Consider the following 17078-nt stretch of genomic DNA (forward strand, 5'->3'; position numbering starts at 1 on the left):
CAAAAAGTTTGCCCACCCAGGATCTAGTTGCAGGAGGAAAGCAGGAGCTTTCTCACTCTTCCTGTTCCTGAAGAACCTTGATGTAGTGATAGTAAAGGATCTCCAACTAATATACCCGCTCCCCCCACTCTGCTAGATACAGCAAGGTGGGGAGAGAAAGAAGACCAAGAGATCTCAGTTATTCAACATTTCACTCATCTCTGGTTTTGGATCATCCAGTGAATAACTCCAGTGCCTGGCAAAGGACATTAACTCAATAGATTTAGGTTATGGCTACACTATAGAGCTTACCGCAATGCAACTGCACCGATGCAGCTTTGCCGCTGCAGTGCTGCTGGTGCAGATGCTCCAAGCCAATAGGAGAGAGTTCTCCCATAGACGCAATTACTCCAGCCCCTGTGAGCGTCGGTAGCTATTTTGGTGGGAGAAGCTCTCCCGTCGACATAGCACTGTCCACACCGGCGCTTAGGTCGGTGTAACTTAAGTCACTCAGGGTGGTGGGTTTATTCACACCCCCGAGTGACATAGCTTATACTGACCTAGGCTATGTACACACTACAGCTTAACTTCTGCTAGGTGTCTGGTACATTTTTCCAGCCCTGCTGTCTGATGTCAAATGCCCTGTAAAAAACAGAGAAATTCTTTCCAAAAATTACTTTGCTGATGAGTTTTACAACTGCAGTAATTTTTAATTTAAAATGCTCGTGGTTTTCTCTACATTGAGATTGTCACTTCTAATTGTCGTCAAAATGACCATATGTTGGAATTTTTAAAATATGGCATGAAAAAGTAAATCCTTCATCAGCGACACTCATGAAAAAAAAAACATGCAACCAATTCTGAATCTTTCTTGCTTAGGAGGTCATGTGTTACTATTTCTTGTTACATGAAATCCAAATCTTGTTTCTGTGATATCATCATCTCCAAAGTAAAAGAACATTAGGAACAGGAGGACTGAGACTTCAAGTGAGGAATGAGCAGCAGGAAAACATCAACTTCTAACCAAGACAGACTGATCGGCTATGCTAATGTATCTAGAAATCAAAAAAGCAGGAGAGAAATACAGAAAAATATATTTATGTGAACTGGCCTTAACACAGAATGTTTCTGAATGTCCACCAGAAGCCACCAACATGTCTAACACTTTCATTCTCTTCCTTAGATTTCCCTTTACAATGGGGTAAGATGAATTTTTCCTTACTTGTGACAATTCCTTTTTTAAATTGGGCTTTTCCAGGAGAAATTACCAATGCTTCTGGTGAGTTTTATTTATAAAGCACATGTACTTACACCATGTAAGTGTAATTATACCTGTTTTGCTCACTCTGTGGTTGTTTCCTCTAAACACAGCACTTGAGAAGTCTTACAAGAGGGACATTATTTTGGAATCTGTACTACCGAGCTTGCACACACAGCAACTTTTAAAGTGTGTTCTGAAACCAACTGTACGCTGATTTCCTATCGGAGCCTTCTCTCCAATGACTGTCTCCAACCCTACATAAGTAATGTCTTCATGTCCCAGATGTTTGGGAACATGTAATACGGTGACAAGGCAGTAAGATGTTCAACTTAAGTTTGCAGGACTTCACAAAGGTCTCTCTCATCACTAAGATAAGCCACTCGCATGCATATCTTCTGTAGAAGTGCAAATAGTGCTTAATTATTGCCATTTTTGCTCTGCCAGCAAGAGTCACCGTTGACTTAACAGGCAAGGCCTGTGTTTGAAGAGCTTAACAAAAGACGACTTTTAAATTTAAACTCTAATGGAAAAATAGTGTTTATCAAGCAGGGACTAATGATCTTATGCTGTCCAGTATGTATATGAGTCTTGTGCTCACCATGACAACAAGCCTGTCGGTCATCATCAAAATGCATGCTGTGTGCCATAGTTATCATTAACAGTCTACCTTTATCTATCATGATAAACAGCACAACTTATAGATGGTGACATCATGTAGTTTGAAAACCTTTGCCTCCACATTTTAATAAAAAGGAGGCAATACCTATGTGCACAGAGAAATATGAGGTGACAACAAATGGCATTTTCATAGCATGCTCTTTCAAAGCTACTGCCAGAATGGCAACAGGTTACGGGAATCTCTGCATGAAGGCAGCTAAAGCCCCAGGTTACTATATTTGCTGCAAGCAGTTATCGGCAGATGCATGTTTCCTTTAAAGGAGTACATATCTATTTAATCTATTGTTTACTCTCAGTAAAAGCTGCAGATTTGGGACCCTGCTAGCTGATTTCTATAGTCACTGTACTACCAGATAATACAATGCTTCTAAGACTTTCTATTTTAAAACTATTACTTTTAAAATACTTAGTCTAATACACCACTATTAACCATTAGTTGCAAATTAGCAAATATTTTCTGAACTAATTAATTGTTTAAAAAAATCTATTTGAATGTATTTTCATCTACAGACTGATTTTCAGCCTACATCAATTTAAAATAACACATCACAGTGATTTTGAAAGGCTTAGTTTCAGAAAGTAAATTTCTAGAAGTTGTTGACCTTTCTACTGAAAGCTCTTTACAACAAAAACTCTATTTCTGTGCATTGTACAGTACCAAGCACACTATCCACATTAAAGAAATTAATAAGTAATAATAGTGACAGAATTACTTCCATTAGGAAATTCTATTTAGAAGTCCATTTTTCCGATAGCTGGCCATCATATCTGGTTTTCAGTACATATAGACAAGCTCTGGTGTCCGCTTAATCCACTGATACAGATTTGCTGTCATTTCTCTTAATGTTTTCCCTTCATTAGTTACACTTAAAACTTCTTTGGTTTCACTAACTCAAACAGACAAATATTTCGAAGTTCTAAAAATCATAATAATCCATGAACGCAAAGGAAGATTTCTAGCATGATCACTCTATCTTTTGGTGCAGGCAAATTCTATGGGAAGCACAATAAGCACAAAGGGTAAAATTTTCAAAAGCACCTAAGTCACTTATGCACCCAAGTCCCTGTCAAAAGGCCTGAATGGGTACCACACTGGTGCTCCCACTCAAGATGCTTCACTGATTCTGTCCTTCCCCACATTAGAAAAAAAGAGTCAGAAGAAAAACCATCAACCCAATCTCATCTCAGGGGCTGTCAGCATTAACAGGTTGCCTAACCAGTCCTGCTGGCTCCTCGCCTTCTCATTGACTCTGTTTTCCTCCTTATATCATTTACCCAATTTCTTCTTGCACTAATGAGCTAACCAGCTCAAGTAATTTGTAGCCTTGGATTAATATACCTATTCTGCTAATGTATGCATTTGGGCTATAGTCATTCAACTTTTGAAATAAACCAGTGATACTCAGACTGAGGCTTGGGAGCCACAAGTGACTCTTTGCAGTGTCTCCTGCAGCTTTTTGAAGCACACACTATTAAAACACTGTGTGACTGAATTATTAACCAATCTAAGTTTTTAGCCAATCAGGATGCTTTTATTATGTTATTAACCAACTGTAGTTGATAAAATTATACCTGGTCAGTCATTTTGCTGAGATATATATAGGTAGAAGAAAGCAACACAACAAAAACCCAAGCACAATCTTAAAGTACAGCAGAACCTCAGCGTTATGAACACCGTGGGAATGGAAGTTTTTCGTAACTCTGAACAAAGCATTATGGTTGTTCTTTCAAAAGTTTACAACTTAATACAGCTTTGAAACTTTACTATGCAGAAGAAAAATGATGCTTTTAGTCATCTTAATTTAAACGAAACAAGCACAAAAAGCTTCTTTACCTTGTCAAATCTTTTTTTTTTAAACTTCGTCTTCATTTTTTAGTAGTTTACATTTAACACAGCACTGTACTGTATGTGCTTCCCCTCCCCCGATGTGTTTAGGTCCTATGATTGTGTCCCTTGAATAGAAATGCCCCCCAACCTAAAGAAAATACTCACCAGCAACTACACACCACACAACAAAAACACTAACCAAGGAACCAATCCCTGCAACAAATCCCATTGCCAACTCTGTCCCCATATCTATTCAAGGGACACCATCATAGGACCTAAACACATCAGCCACACCATTAGGGGCTCGTTTACCTGCATATCTACCAATGGGATATATGGCATCATGTGCCAGTAATGCCCCACTGAAACGTACATTGGCCAAACCGGACAGTCTCTACACAAAAGAATAAATGGACACAAACCAGACATCAAGAATTGTAACATTCAAAAACCAGTAGGAGAGCACTTCAATCTCCCCGGACACTCAACAACAGACTTAAAAGTGGCAATTTTTCAACAAAAAAAATTCAAAAACAGACGTCAATGAGAAACCGCAGAACTGGAATTAATTTGCAAACTGGACACCATCAAATTAGGCCTGAATAAAGACTGAGAGTTGATGGGTCACTATGAAAAGTAATTTTCCCTCTGCTGATACTCACACCTTCTTGTCAACTGTTGGGAATGGGCGGCATCCACCTTAATTGAATTGGCTTTGTTAGCACTGACCCCCCACTTGGTAAGGCAACTCCCATCTTTTCATGTGCTGTAATATATACTGCTTACTGTATTTTTTACTCCATGCATCTGATGAAGTGGGTTTCAGCCCACGAAAGCTTATGTCCAAATAAATTTGTTAGTCTCTAAGGTGCCACAAGGATTCCTCGTTGTTTTTGCTGGTATCAGTTGGTTAATGAAAACTGAACTTTACTTTTTTTTTCTTTTTATACTGACTGCATAGTATCAGACTTGGTCCCACTAATATGACAACTTTATTACTTAACCATATTATGGATGACATGTGTGCACTGATTAAATACACACAACTGTTAAGCTTTAGTGGCTGTAGCAGTATAATAAACATCACACACAAAACTGCATTAATAAAATGATTTTCTATTTAAAGTGTAATTCAGATGTAAGCAGCATGTGTACACTTATCTTTTCATCTAAACCTTATGTTGTCAAATTTATAGAAAATGCCTATTATTTTATAATCCAGCTATCCTATTACATTGCATGGTAGTGACATTATGACCTACATATATCCAAAGAGGAATGGCTAATTAGTGACATGAAAACTGATTTTGCTAGATGTTCTATTCCATCTTCAAAAAAAGAAATCAGATATTTGCTATAAAAAGGTTTAATCTTTACATAACTAATAAGATATTGCAGATCCCTGAGTTAGCTAAACAACAGTAGAATGAGAGTTCCTTTTATTTCAGGATCAATCGTGATTATATAATACTGCATATCTTAAAGTTATTTCATAACACACTTAAAAAAACCCCAGAAAATTAAAGACTACTCCACTATGCTTAAAGTCCTTCTTAGGGTCTCGATCTATAATCCGGATATCTGCTCTTTCTGGCAGCCAACACGTAAACATTAATCTGATTCCTGTGTGAAATCCATTCTGGATAATTTTTGTTAGTTATCAACTAGCTAGTATCAAATCAAATGCCAACTTACACCCATTACAAACAACTTTTGTCACTTCATTTCAGTTTTCTAACTATTTTTACTACTGCCATTCAATATAATCATTAAAACTCACAGGCAATTATAAATCTGAAAACCTGGATTGTTCCTCCTACCCCATTAATTTTGTGTATTGACTTTTTTTTTTTTAAACAAAAGCACTTAGTTAAAATAAAGAACATGCAAGGTGAACTTTTGTAATAGACAATTTACTAAATTTGTTTTAGCACCAGGAAGACTGCAGGTAACATCCTGCTCCTGCAAGCATTTTATTTAAATACACTTTGATGCAAGTTGCAAAATAATCCTAAATAAAGTAAGTTGCGGCAAAGCCAAATTAAATCAGATATATGTTTATTAATCACACTCTGAATAACATAACAAAAATATTACTTATCTTAAGTACAAACAGGTTTACTTTGGTGTGACTATAGGACAGGGAGACTACTACTTCTGACAGTTCAGTTTCCTCCACAACACATTAGAGCAACATTTGAAAAAGAAAAACTTGTTTCACACTAACAATACTACTTCTTGTCAGCCTTTTCAAAATGTTCATCTAATACTAGTAAGCATGTTTGGCTCTCCAGTTACATATTTAAATTTCACCAGCATCAGCACATACAGTTTCTATCTAAGGGCTACTGCCATCAACTAAGTTCTCTTCCAGTCATTTTAACCATTTGATGTGTAACCAACAAATAAAGGACTAGTTTTATTTTGTTATAAGCTTTAGTTTTATAAATCAATTATCTCCAAAGACAAGGTCTAATACAGGACACATGATTGTAATTCTACCTTATTACTCTGATAAACCTTACCTTTAAACACTACAGGTTTATGTAGAGTTGACTTTCCTAAGAATTAATAAAATAGGAATATGTTAAAATAAAAAATTGTAAGATGTAAGGCTGTAGCTATATGGAACTTGCAAATTAGTTTATTCATAGGAGTGACTTCAGTTTGGTGGTATAACTATGTTCAGTAGTTAAAAACCGCAATAATTCTTTCCCTTCCATTGTTAAACAAAAAACATATTTGTCCAATAAACAGGAATAAGGACTATTTTAACTAACTATTGAGAACATTAGGGAATAGCTTTTTTTGTATGTTCCATACAAACAGAAGATATTATTCTTGCAAGTTTTAAAACAGTCCACATAAGAGACTTACAAACAAGGCCAGAAATACTTTTTGAAAAGGAACTCAAATTTGAAAAATCATCATTTAGTAATCACTTCCAACTCCTGCTCTGAACCCCTAAGCCACAAAGAAAAAATATACAGTATCTGAAAACAAGCCGAAGTAGACAGTGGCATTGCTATGAGTTAATAACTACTGAAAGCCATGAGCTAAGTTCCATTCTAAATCCAGAATGTTTCCCTATTTGTTTTGCTGTTGATTTTGATTAGTGCTTTACCTCTAGTTTCACTGATTTGCATTCTATTTTTATTTTATCAACCGCTTCTGTTTTACAAAAAAAGGAATTAGTGGTGACTGTCCACATGTTAAAAAACCTAAACTAAATTAAAATGGTTTGTTTTGGTGAAATGCAATAAAGTTGGGATTTCTGAGCTCTCATTTTTTACCAAGCCTGTGAATACTCAGCTGGCTGTGCCTATTTGTTAAAGAGACACCATCAACTTGAAATATAGTCTGTTAAAAATTAGTTAAAAGTAGTTTCAGATACCACAACTGTCTGAGTACTCCTACCATTCTTGAAGGTTTATAACTACATTTTCCTCTTTTAAAATGCTTCTTCCACCTGAGTGAAACATCACCCATAAAACAAATGGGGAAAGTGACTGCAGTGGAATGGGAAAATTGTCAAATTTTTTAAACTTTTTCCTTGACTAAGCAGCAGCTCAGGATACCTTTAGAATAATTTTGCTTTCATACAGTAACTGATTTTTCCTCCAAACAAAATAGAGATATGTGAAGATATTTCCTAATAGCAGCTACAGAATTTAGGATCCAAACAGCCAGTCTTCAGTTAATTTTTTTAATTGGAAAAACAATTATTTTCCTGAACGCCTTACATGTAAAAAGCACCTGTTAGACAGTCCTCCAAGAAATGAGGTTAAACATGGACCTCTATAATTCTCAGGAGGCTGAAATCAGGATAACTTTATCAGTATACATTAGACAGTATGTTTGCTATCCTTGTAGACATCTTGCCTTTATAAGCCAATACACTAAACTATGAGGATATGCCACCCCCAGGAATTCTAAATTAAAATATGACAACAAAAGAGAAGCTAAGTAATATGTGATGAAATAAGTATCCTGAGATGTGAATACAGCTCATTTAGTTTTTCCTGTGATATTACTACATAAAACAAAATTTTATACACTACACAAACAAAAAACATAATTAAACCCAAATAGGAAATATGTGGTCTATATAATAGCATTCACAAATTCCTATTTGTTCACAACACTTATTTCAAACTAAACAGAATACACTACGAACATTATTTAACAAAACTGCAGCCAATGAGCTTTTAAAACCCAAAATAAAAGCTGTATTTTCTCCAGAACCACAGAGATTGAAAGAAAAAAGGTCAGTATTGATGCTGGCATCAGCCCATGGGGCTGGAAAATAATGAGATACTGCCACTGTTGTCAAACCCTCACTTTTCAGAGCACAAGAGATGCACTTTTAAATCTGCTTGTAAATGATCTGGTTTTTCACATCATATTGACTACTGCATGTATTTCTTGTTTTCATTTCTTTTTATACGTTCCTGATCAGTTGCAAGACGACCTTCTGCTTTCCAATACAAAAAACCATAACGCTCAGAAGCTTCATCATAATTCCTGCAGGACCATGACCATTTCTGAGAGTTAATGCATGCCAGTTTCATAATGCTAAATTACAGAAAAATAATCTTTTAAGAAAAACTAATACTGATTGTATCATTTAAACCTGGCACATCTAATCAAACATGCTTTGGCTATCTGGACACAGCTATACCAACTTTGTTACTTATAACAAAACAAAGGACATATTGACAGGTTTCAGAGTAACAGCCGTGTTAGTCTGTATTCGCAAAAAGAAAAGGAGTACTTGTGGCACCTTAGAGACTAACCAATTCATTTGAGCATAAGCTTTCGTGAGCTACAGCTCACTTCATCGGATGAGACATATTATTTGCTACTCTTGTTCTCTAAGAATAGTTGCCAGCTGTAGTCTTCATTCTTCTGGATCATGAGGTACTAGAAGTACTCTAGAAATGTTCCACCTCAATAAAGGAAGACGCTACTGGCGACATACTGGGGTTGATTGGAGGAGGAGAAAAAAGGTACAAACCAATTTCCATCATCATTATTTGCGGGGGAGATAAGGAATAGCAACTGGAAGCTAGAACAAGCTACATACACACACATAGCTTTCTTTAACTATAATCTTGAAAAGAAGTCCAAAAGAGCAATTCTGTATATCATGAGTTTTAGGACTGTTTTTGTTATTTGACTCCAGTATAAGGATTTGGACAGTGATACTTATGTACACTTTTATATGCTTTTATTTTTAAAGAAATCTAGTAGTGTCAAATACAATGTTCTTATGAAATTGAGTTTAAAATACTTAACATTAAATGTATACAGCAGAACCTCAGATTTATGAACTGACCGGTCAACCACACACTTCATCTGGAACCAGAAGCATGCAATCAGGCAGCAGAAGAGGGTGTCTTTTTTTTTTTGGGGGGGGGGGGGGGGAAAGAGGGAGCAAATACAGTACAAACACTCCCCGTGTTACGCAAGACCTGACTTACACAAATTTGCACTTATAGAAAAAGTTAAACTAGAAATAGGAGTAGGGGTTTTGGGTTTTTTTTTGGCATAACTTTCGAGTATACGTTTCCAACTTACGCAAAATTCGAGTTACGCAAGGCTTTCCAGAAGGTAACGATTGCATAAGTTGGGGAGCATCTGTACTGTGTTAAACGTAAACTATTAAAAAAATAAAGGCAAAGTTTAAAAAAATATTTGAGATGGTAAGGAAACTGTTTCTGTGCTTGTTTCATTTAAATTAAAATGGTAAAAGCAGCATTTTTTTCTGCATAGTAAAGTTTCAAAGCTGTATTAAATCAATGTTCATTTGTAAACTTTTGAAAGAACCATAATGTTTTGTTCAAAGTTACAAAGGTTTCAGAGTTATGAACAACCTCCATTCCCGAGGTGTTCGTAACTCTGAGGTTCTACCGTAGTTAGGTCAAAGAATAAGATTTTTACATTACTTACATCTGTACATCAACATTCCTAACCGATTTGAAACATTTTTTTCTTACTTCTTAAGTATTACCCATCCAGATCATGATTACAGAATACTTTAAAAGCCAACAACAAAATTATACCCGCTTCATTGATACGTAGTAATGATATATTTACTGGCATTAATCCTTACATTCCTTATATTTACAGAACATCCTTTTTAACTCCTTGGCATCAGGATGAACATTATGAGGAGTCTTTTGAATAGGTCAATGATAGGATTGAGTGGATAAGGAAGACTAATTATAAGAGGATATTACAGGAAGAAAAGAGGCAATAGTGAGTACTTGATGACCAGATGTACTTGCCTTTAATTGCTCCTCTGCGGCTGGAAGGATTATATGGAGGCCCATGGAGGATACTGGCTGCACATGTTTGAAGTTAACTATGCAGGAACAGACTCTTAAGATAGTTTGGGCTAGAAGTGAGACACTGGCCAACAGTGACCCTCCTGTCCTTTAATTCAGGCTAATGGTTAAAATAAAGACAATATTATTCATCATGACAGGTTTCAGAGTGGTAGCCGTGTTAGTCTGTATCAGCAGAAAGAACGAGGAGTACTTGTAGAACCTTAGAGACTAACAAATTTATTTGAGCATAAGCTTTCGTGGGCTAAAGCCCACTTCATCAGATGCATGCAGTGGAAAATACAGTAGGAAGATGTGCCCACGAAAGCTTATCCTCACATAAATTTGTCAGTCTCTAAGGTGCCACAAGTACTCCTCGTTCTTTCTATTATTCATCATGTGAGTACAGAAACAGCACCTGATCTGTCATAGCATAATGGAGACTTGGTCAGACGACACTAAGTCCAATATTGACCCAATCAACTCGTTAGGCACCCAGCTCATCATGCAGTGAGAGAGAATCAAGCAGGTGGAGGTGTCTTATTATTTACATGTAACCTTAGCTGAAGGATATCTTCTTAAGATAATTGTTGTTAGTTGGTTCAAGATTGCTTGGACGCTATGACATCTGTGTGACTATCTGAAGTGGTTTCTGGTTTAGTATTGCACTGGGCTCCTGAATATAAAAGGACACATCAGGATACCATGAATTTCTGTTAAATATCCAGCCACACTGGTTGAGAAATGACCATAGTTGAGAGAAGGGTGGCTTGACCAGTGGTTGTGACTTGACAATGACTAACTGACCCTCATGGTGGAGTGAATCAAAAGGCCGCATTTTCCAAGAGCATCTGCAGATCTGGCCATTATCTTGGTAAAGACTCAACATGCTGAGTTCAGATGTGACAGCAGTGTTTTGTTTGGAAAATGTTGTTACAGGACTGCACAGAATAGGAACCATGGATGAGAGTTTAAGATCAGGATCTAGAGGTAAACTTCTGTAGACCTAATGAAAAGAGAATTGCTTTGAGTTGACTGTTCAGGCTCTATTTGAAAACTCCATACCCAAAGGAATGAATTTAACTTATTCAAACCCTGCACTGGCTTGATCGAAGAAGACAGAGTAAAACTGCTGAAAGGTTTGTAACCTCTTCTTCTTCTTCTTCTTCTTCGAGTAATGTCCTTATGGGTGCTCTACTTTATGTGACTACCGAGCAGTACTCACAGCTGGACTTCAGACTGCAGACAACACAGCATTTCCAACAGCAGCATCTAATCTAGAAGACTGGACCACTGTGTAATGATTAGAGAAGATATGTATGAAAGACCAAGTGGTTGCCTAAATGTCCAAAAGAGGAACATTCTTGAGTAATGCCACAGAAGCAGATAAGGATCTTGTAGAATGGACCAACTCTCTACAAGAAGATTGTATATTTGAAGATTTAAAACAGAATATGATACAGTCATAGATCCATCTGGAAAGTCTATGGGTGGAAAATCGTCAAACCTTTGGCTCTATCTGCGATAGAAAATCAACCAGACTGTTAGTGTCTAAATTCCTTAGATTTGTCCAAATAAAAAGCTAGCACCCTCCTAACATCTCAAGTGTGTAAAACCACTTCTTCTCTGGGGAAAAACAGAAGGTAGATATCTGTGGTTCACATCAACCAGCTTGACACCTTGGGTAAAAATTTTGGGCATGGGAGTAACGTGACTTCGTTCTTACAAAATACTGTAAATGAAAGATCTGCCATTAGAACTCCTATTTCACCAATCCTCTGAACAGAGATGATATCCACCAAAAAGGCTATCTTCTGAAATAAATCAAAGGGGGAAGATGTAGTCCTTGCCTCAAAAGGAGGTCCCAATCAGACATCTAAGAACTAATTTCAAGTCCCAAATAGGGGTGGGTTCCTTAAGTTGGGGAAAGAGGTTTCTTAGTCCTCTCAGAAATACTACATTTGTAAGATGGGTGAAGACTGAGAATCCTTCAACCGCTGAATGAAAAGCTGTTACAGCAGCCAAATGGACCTTGACAGAGCTTACAGATAAACCTGTGTTCTTCAGCTCTAGAGGTAATCCAGGACGATCAAGAGGGAAGAGGGGGCAGGAGGAAGCTTTGAGATGAGATCTGCTAAGGTCACGAATTGTTGTGGAGAAGATAAGCCCTAGCCTAGGCTCCCATGAACTCTATTCTTTGTATTGGGCTCAAAGCTGACTTTTTAATGTTGAGCTGCAACTCTAGTTTGCAGAACATGGATCTTGTAGTCTGTATAGTGTCAAAGACCTCGTTGTAAAAACGGCCCTTGATCCGCTAGTTGTCCAGGTATGAAAAAACAATTATCCCCAGATGCTGGAGGTAAGTTGCGACCACTGCCAGCACCACTGAGAACACTCATGGGGCAGATGAGAGTCCGAAAGGGTGCACTTGACACTGAAAAGTGTAGGAACCTTTTGTAGACTGGGTCAACTGCAATATGGAAATACGCATCATGCAGGCTGAGGACCAAAAACCAACCCCTTGGTTCTAATAATGGGATTATAGCTGCAAGAAACACCATCCTGAAGTTCTGCGACCCGACAGAGCTGTTTAAGAAGCTCAGATCTAAATTCAGTCTCCACCCTCCATTCTTTTTTGGAACTAGGAAGTACTTGGGAGTAAAATCCCTTCCCTCTGTGCTGAATACGGAATGGCTTTTCAGCACCCATTTGCAGAAGTGAGTCAACTTTTTGTTTAAAAAGAGGTGCTTATAGGAGGTGTTCCAGAAAAAGTATGGGGAAGGTGGGTGAGTAAATGGCAGGAAGGTAAATGGATAACGTATCCCAATCTTATAGTCTCCAGCACCCATCTCTCTGATGTGATTCGCTCCCATGCAGAAAGAAATGGGGAAAAGACTGTTACCAAAGGGTGGGAGATGGGTAACAGGTCATATAGGCAGAGCGGGTTTGCGGGATAGTTTCAGACCCTCATCCAGACAACTGAAATTGACATTTAGATGATGATGGTTCTGCAGTGGGCATACACAGAGCAGATGGACTCCCCCTCTGGAATCTTGACCTTTTCCTGGGTGGCCCATAGGGTCTCTGAAGTCCTGAAAATGAGACTGGGTAGGATGTTTGAGCTGACTGGGATCTACTAAACCTCTGTTTATTTTTAAGTGTGTAGAGATCTAATTGTGGATCTTGAATCTTTAAGGGTACAAAGTGAATCAGTGGACTCCGCAAACAATTTGAGACCATCGAAGGGAAAGTCCTTAACTTTGGACCTCCGTTGGGTATCTAGACATCTGAAACCAGGATGCTCTCCAGATGACTACCGCCATAGAGATGGATTGAGCGGCAGTATCAGCTGCATCCAACAAGGCCTGCAGCAATGACCTAGCTAACAGCTGACCCTCATTAATAGTAGCCTGAAATCATTCACACTGATCAGCCAGCAGGCGCTCAATAAAGGTGGTGAATCTGACATAATTTGAGTGATAGTATTTAGCCAAGAAAGCCTGATAGTTCAGGATCCTAAATTGCTGAGCAGTGGATAAGCATGTCTTTCTGCTGAACAGATCAAGGCATTTTTTATTCTTATCATAGGATGTGGCCTTTATGTTGTGTTGTCTGCCACGTTTGTTCACTGCCTCCACAACCAGGGATTTAGGAAATGGGTAGGTGAACAGAAATTCAATCCTTAGCATGAATGTATTTTTTTTTTTTAATCAGCCCATTTATACATCAGGGAGATTGTGAAAGGGGTCTGCCAGATGGATTTGGCAGAGTCAAGCTGGGCCCCATTAATAGGCAGGGCAACACGGGTGGAGGGAATCCATTGGAGGATGTCTAGGAGCTTATGTTGTAACTCTGACCTCTTCCAAGGGAATCTGAAGGGAGTCTCCAATGTGCTTCATCATTTCTTGGAAGAGTCTGAAGTCATCGGCCATGGTTGATTGGGGGGGGGGGGGGGCGGGCGGGCAGACATGCACAAACATGTCATCTAGGGAAGATGAAGAATTTTTTTTTTGAGGGGTAACCTCTATCTACTCTGACCTCCTGTTCTTCAAAACAGTCTTGCACCTGGGGAAATGGAGGGGGGCAGTTGGAGTGGGAGAGCATCTTCCCCTGTACTTTCCACTAGAGAGGCTGTGGGGCATGGAAAAACTGCTGATGAGATGATGCACAAGGATCCCAGGATGGCCACTGGGGAGGTCTGAAAGGCAAAAGAGGAGTGTGAGTAGACCCAAAGCAAAAGTGGAGCACTTCTCAAAGAACCACCTCCTTTCCTGAAAAACTGTGACCGTTTTCCCAAACAATAAGTTTGGAATTTTTTCCTCTTCCAAGGGAGCTGGGACAGACTCCACTACAGATTAATCTATCCTTAAGAAGGAAAAAGTTCTATCTATCCCCAGAAGCTTGTTGGATTCCCTTGAGCTCTTCTTCGTCCAAGACTTTTTCATCTGAAAAAAGGATCCAGAGGCTTCTAATGTCTAGCAGATGATACAATGTGCATCATCATGCCTCTAAAGCTACCAGAGGATCACTGATCTAGATGTGGATCTGATTATTCAGGTCCTCCTCTTCACTGTTGATCTCTTCTTCCCATGGGTATTTTTATCCCCCAGGGACCTCTTTTGGTAAATGGTGCATCTGAGGAACCCAGGTCAACAGGTTTTGAAATATGAATACCCCTTGTCTAATAGTATCAGGCAACTCAAAAACATCTCCCTCAAGACAAAACTGAATGTGTACAAAGCAATTGTTATTGCCATCACAACATATAGCAGTGAGACATGGCAACTTACCAAGAAAGATACGCAAAAGCTGGATGCATTTCATCACAAATGTCTGAGAAGAATACTGGGAATAACATATAGAGATACGAAGACGAATGAACAAGTCAGAAAAATTACTAGACAAGGTACTCTCTCACAAATAATCTACAAAAGAAGACATCAGTGGTTGGGAGAATTGAAAAAGAATGCTTACCAAATACCGCCCTTGAATGGAAGCCAGAAAACGCAAGAAGAAAGAGGAAGACCATAAATAACATGGAAACAAACAGTTCTGAAGGACATCAAGCACCTCAACATGAAATGGGAAGATCTGCAGAGAAGGGCAGTTGACACGCAAGGATGGCAAATGTGGGTAGCCCAACATGCAGCAAAGCACAGGACGGACTAAGGTCTAAGGTAAGGTAATAGTATCAGGAGGAAGTAGAGGCATTTGCTTCTGGCAGATTCTTGCTCTCTCACAGCCTGGATCCTCTTTTTTGAATGCCTGAGGCTATTTTCATAAGTCCATGAACTCTGGAGCCGTATGAACTCAATTCCTTCTGTAACCTCTTAGTTCAGCTATCTATGTCTCTGTGCAATATGTCAGCTCTTCCAATGGGAGGGGAGAAGCAGCCTCTGTTCAGTGGCAGGAGTTAGGGTGGGGTCAAGGGCGGGAATGTTCCCTGTGCCAGGTGTCACAGCTGCTTCTATCACCAGGGAGGTGCCTAAAGGAAGCAGGGAAAGGCTCTCTAGCTATGCCTGGGTGAAGGCACCATAAATCCCCTTTGAGAAGACTATCTGCTTAGATACCAGACCCCCTTGCAGCTGAACAGGTCTTACCTCCTGATTCTCTATGCTGCTCGGAGGTGGAATAAACCATTACGAAAGCCTCATTTTTTGTGTAAAAGACTGGCAACATGGGCATTTTGTGACCCTGGAATTCCTATAAGAGTCAGACATGCTGTACACCTCTTTCAACTGGCTCACTGCATGTGGGACTGAGACAGCTGCACACTGGTATGTAGCCTGATATCTTCCTAGACCTATGTTACCAGTTGCATTTTCTCCTATATTCAATCTGAACTCCTCAGTTAGCCTCCTCAGTTAGCACCACCTGGTGGAGAAAAACAAATGAGCTCTGAGATTTCAGCAATCTCCTTATATGCAGGGGATGATATCACTAAAAAGTCTCAGTGTGCCATCTCCATCTGCTAGCAGGCAGAACAGTTCCCAAGCATCTAGCTTGGCCAAGATAACTGGAGAAAGACACATTCTACTACGTGTGCTCCAAAATCTGCTAACTGGATTTCTACGTGTAGTTTAAAGTTTTCATTTTGACCCTAACTGTTCTGCATCCCGATTTCGCTAACCGTATAATATTGCAGCAGTTCTCTTTATTATTGTGGGTTCACTTGTTTTGCATGCCCCAGAGTGAATGTGCTATGAAAGAAGTGGGAAAGGTTGCTCTGCTTGCTTTTTTTTTTTCTCTTTTGTTAATTGCTAGTGTTCTGTCTTTCTTTCTAGCCTTCACAGAAAACTAGGAAAAGGGTAAATAAGTAAATGCACACACCGATGTAGAAAGTGCTGTTGAGGACTGCCTTGCTACTAAGACTGAAAGAACTAAATTAATAAACCCTGCTGGAAGCACTGGTGCAGCAGATTAGCAAATGGGAAATGGAGGTACAAGAAACTATAAAAGCCAGATACCTCAGGAGACCTATTAGTCAGGGAGTCTCTGGTTCAAGGCTTGCTAGAGAGCCTCACATTACTGTATACTAAATCCCTCTGTAGGTTATACTGTAATTTATAGTGATCTTCTGCATGTTTTTGGGGGGAGGGGAGTAACTTTCCACAAAGTGAGCAAGAACTAATTTACCTTTGATTTCTTTACGCTATGTGGATAGACTGTATTTTCTTTACAGCCTATCCAACGGCACAGTGTCTATGACAACCCAAAAAGAATGGCATTCTTGATTCTGGAAATAATTTCTCTCTTTGGACTTCCAGAAAGGAGATATGACAACTTACAGAGAACGCTGCAAGGCTCATGTTTTTCCAGGGTTTTTCTAAGTAAGAAGAGGATGTTGGATAGGGATGACTATTAAGTAGTGTTTGGCCATATGGCTTGGAAAAGTCTCAGTTGGCACTGGACAACTGTATTGTTTTCTTAAATGTGTTTAGACTTGTACTGACACATTTTTAGAAAACTAAATAAAACAAAACATCCCATCCATAGCACAACA

General features: G+C 38.8%; 1 protein-coding gene across 10 annotated transcripts in view; it reads right to left on the minus strand.

The window, feature by feature from the left end:
* Positions 1 to 17078, minus strand: part of TNRC6C (trinucleotide repeat containing adaptor 6C) — a 204436-nt gene that overhangs the window by 81726 nt on the left and 105632 nt on the right. The gene's annotated exons all lie outside the window — the stretch shown is intronic.

The sequence above is a fragment of the Lepidochelys kempii genome, chromosome 14, assembly GCF_965140265.1.
Source record: "Lepidochelys kempii isolate rLepKem1 chromosome 14, rLepKem1.hap2, whole genome shotgun sequence".
Lineage (NCBI taxonomy): Eukaryota > Metazoa > Chordata > Testudines > Cheloniidae > Lepidochelys > Lepidochelys kempii.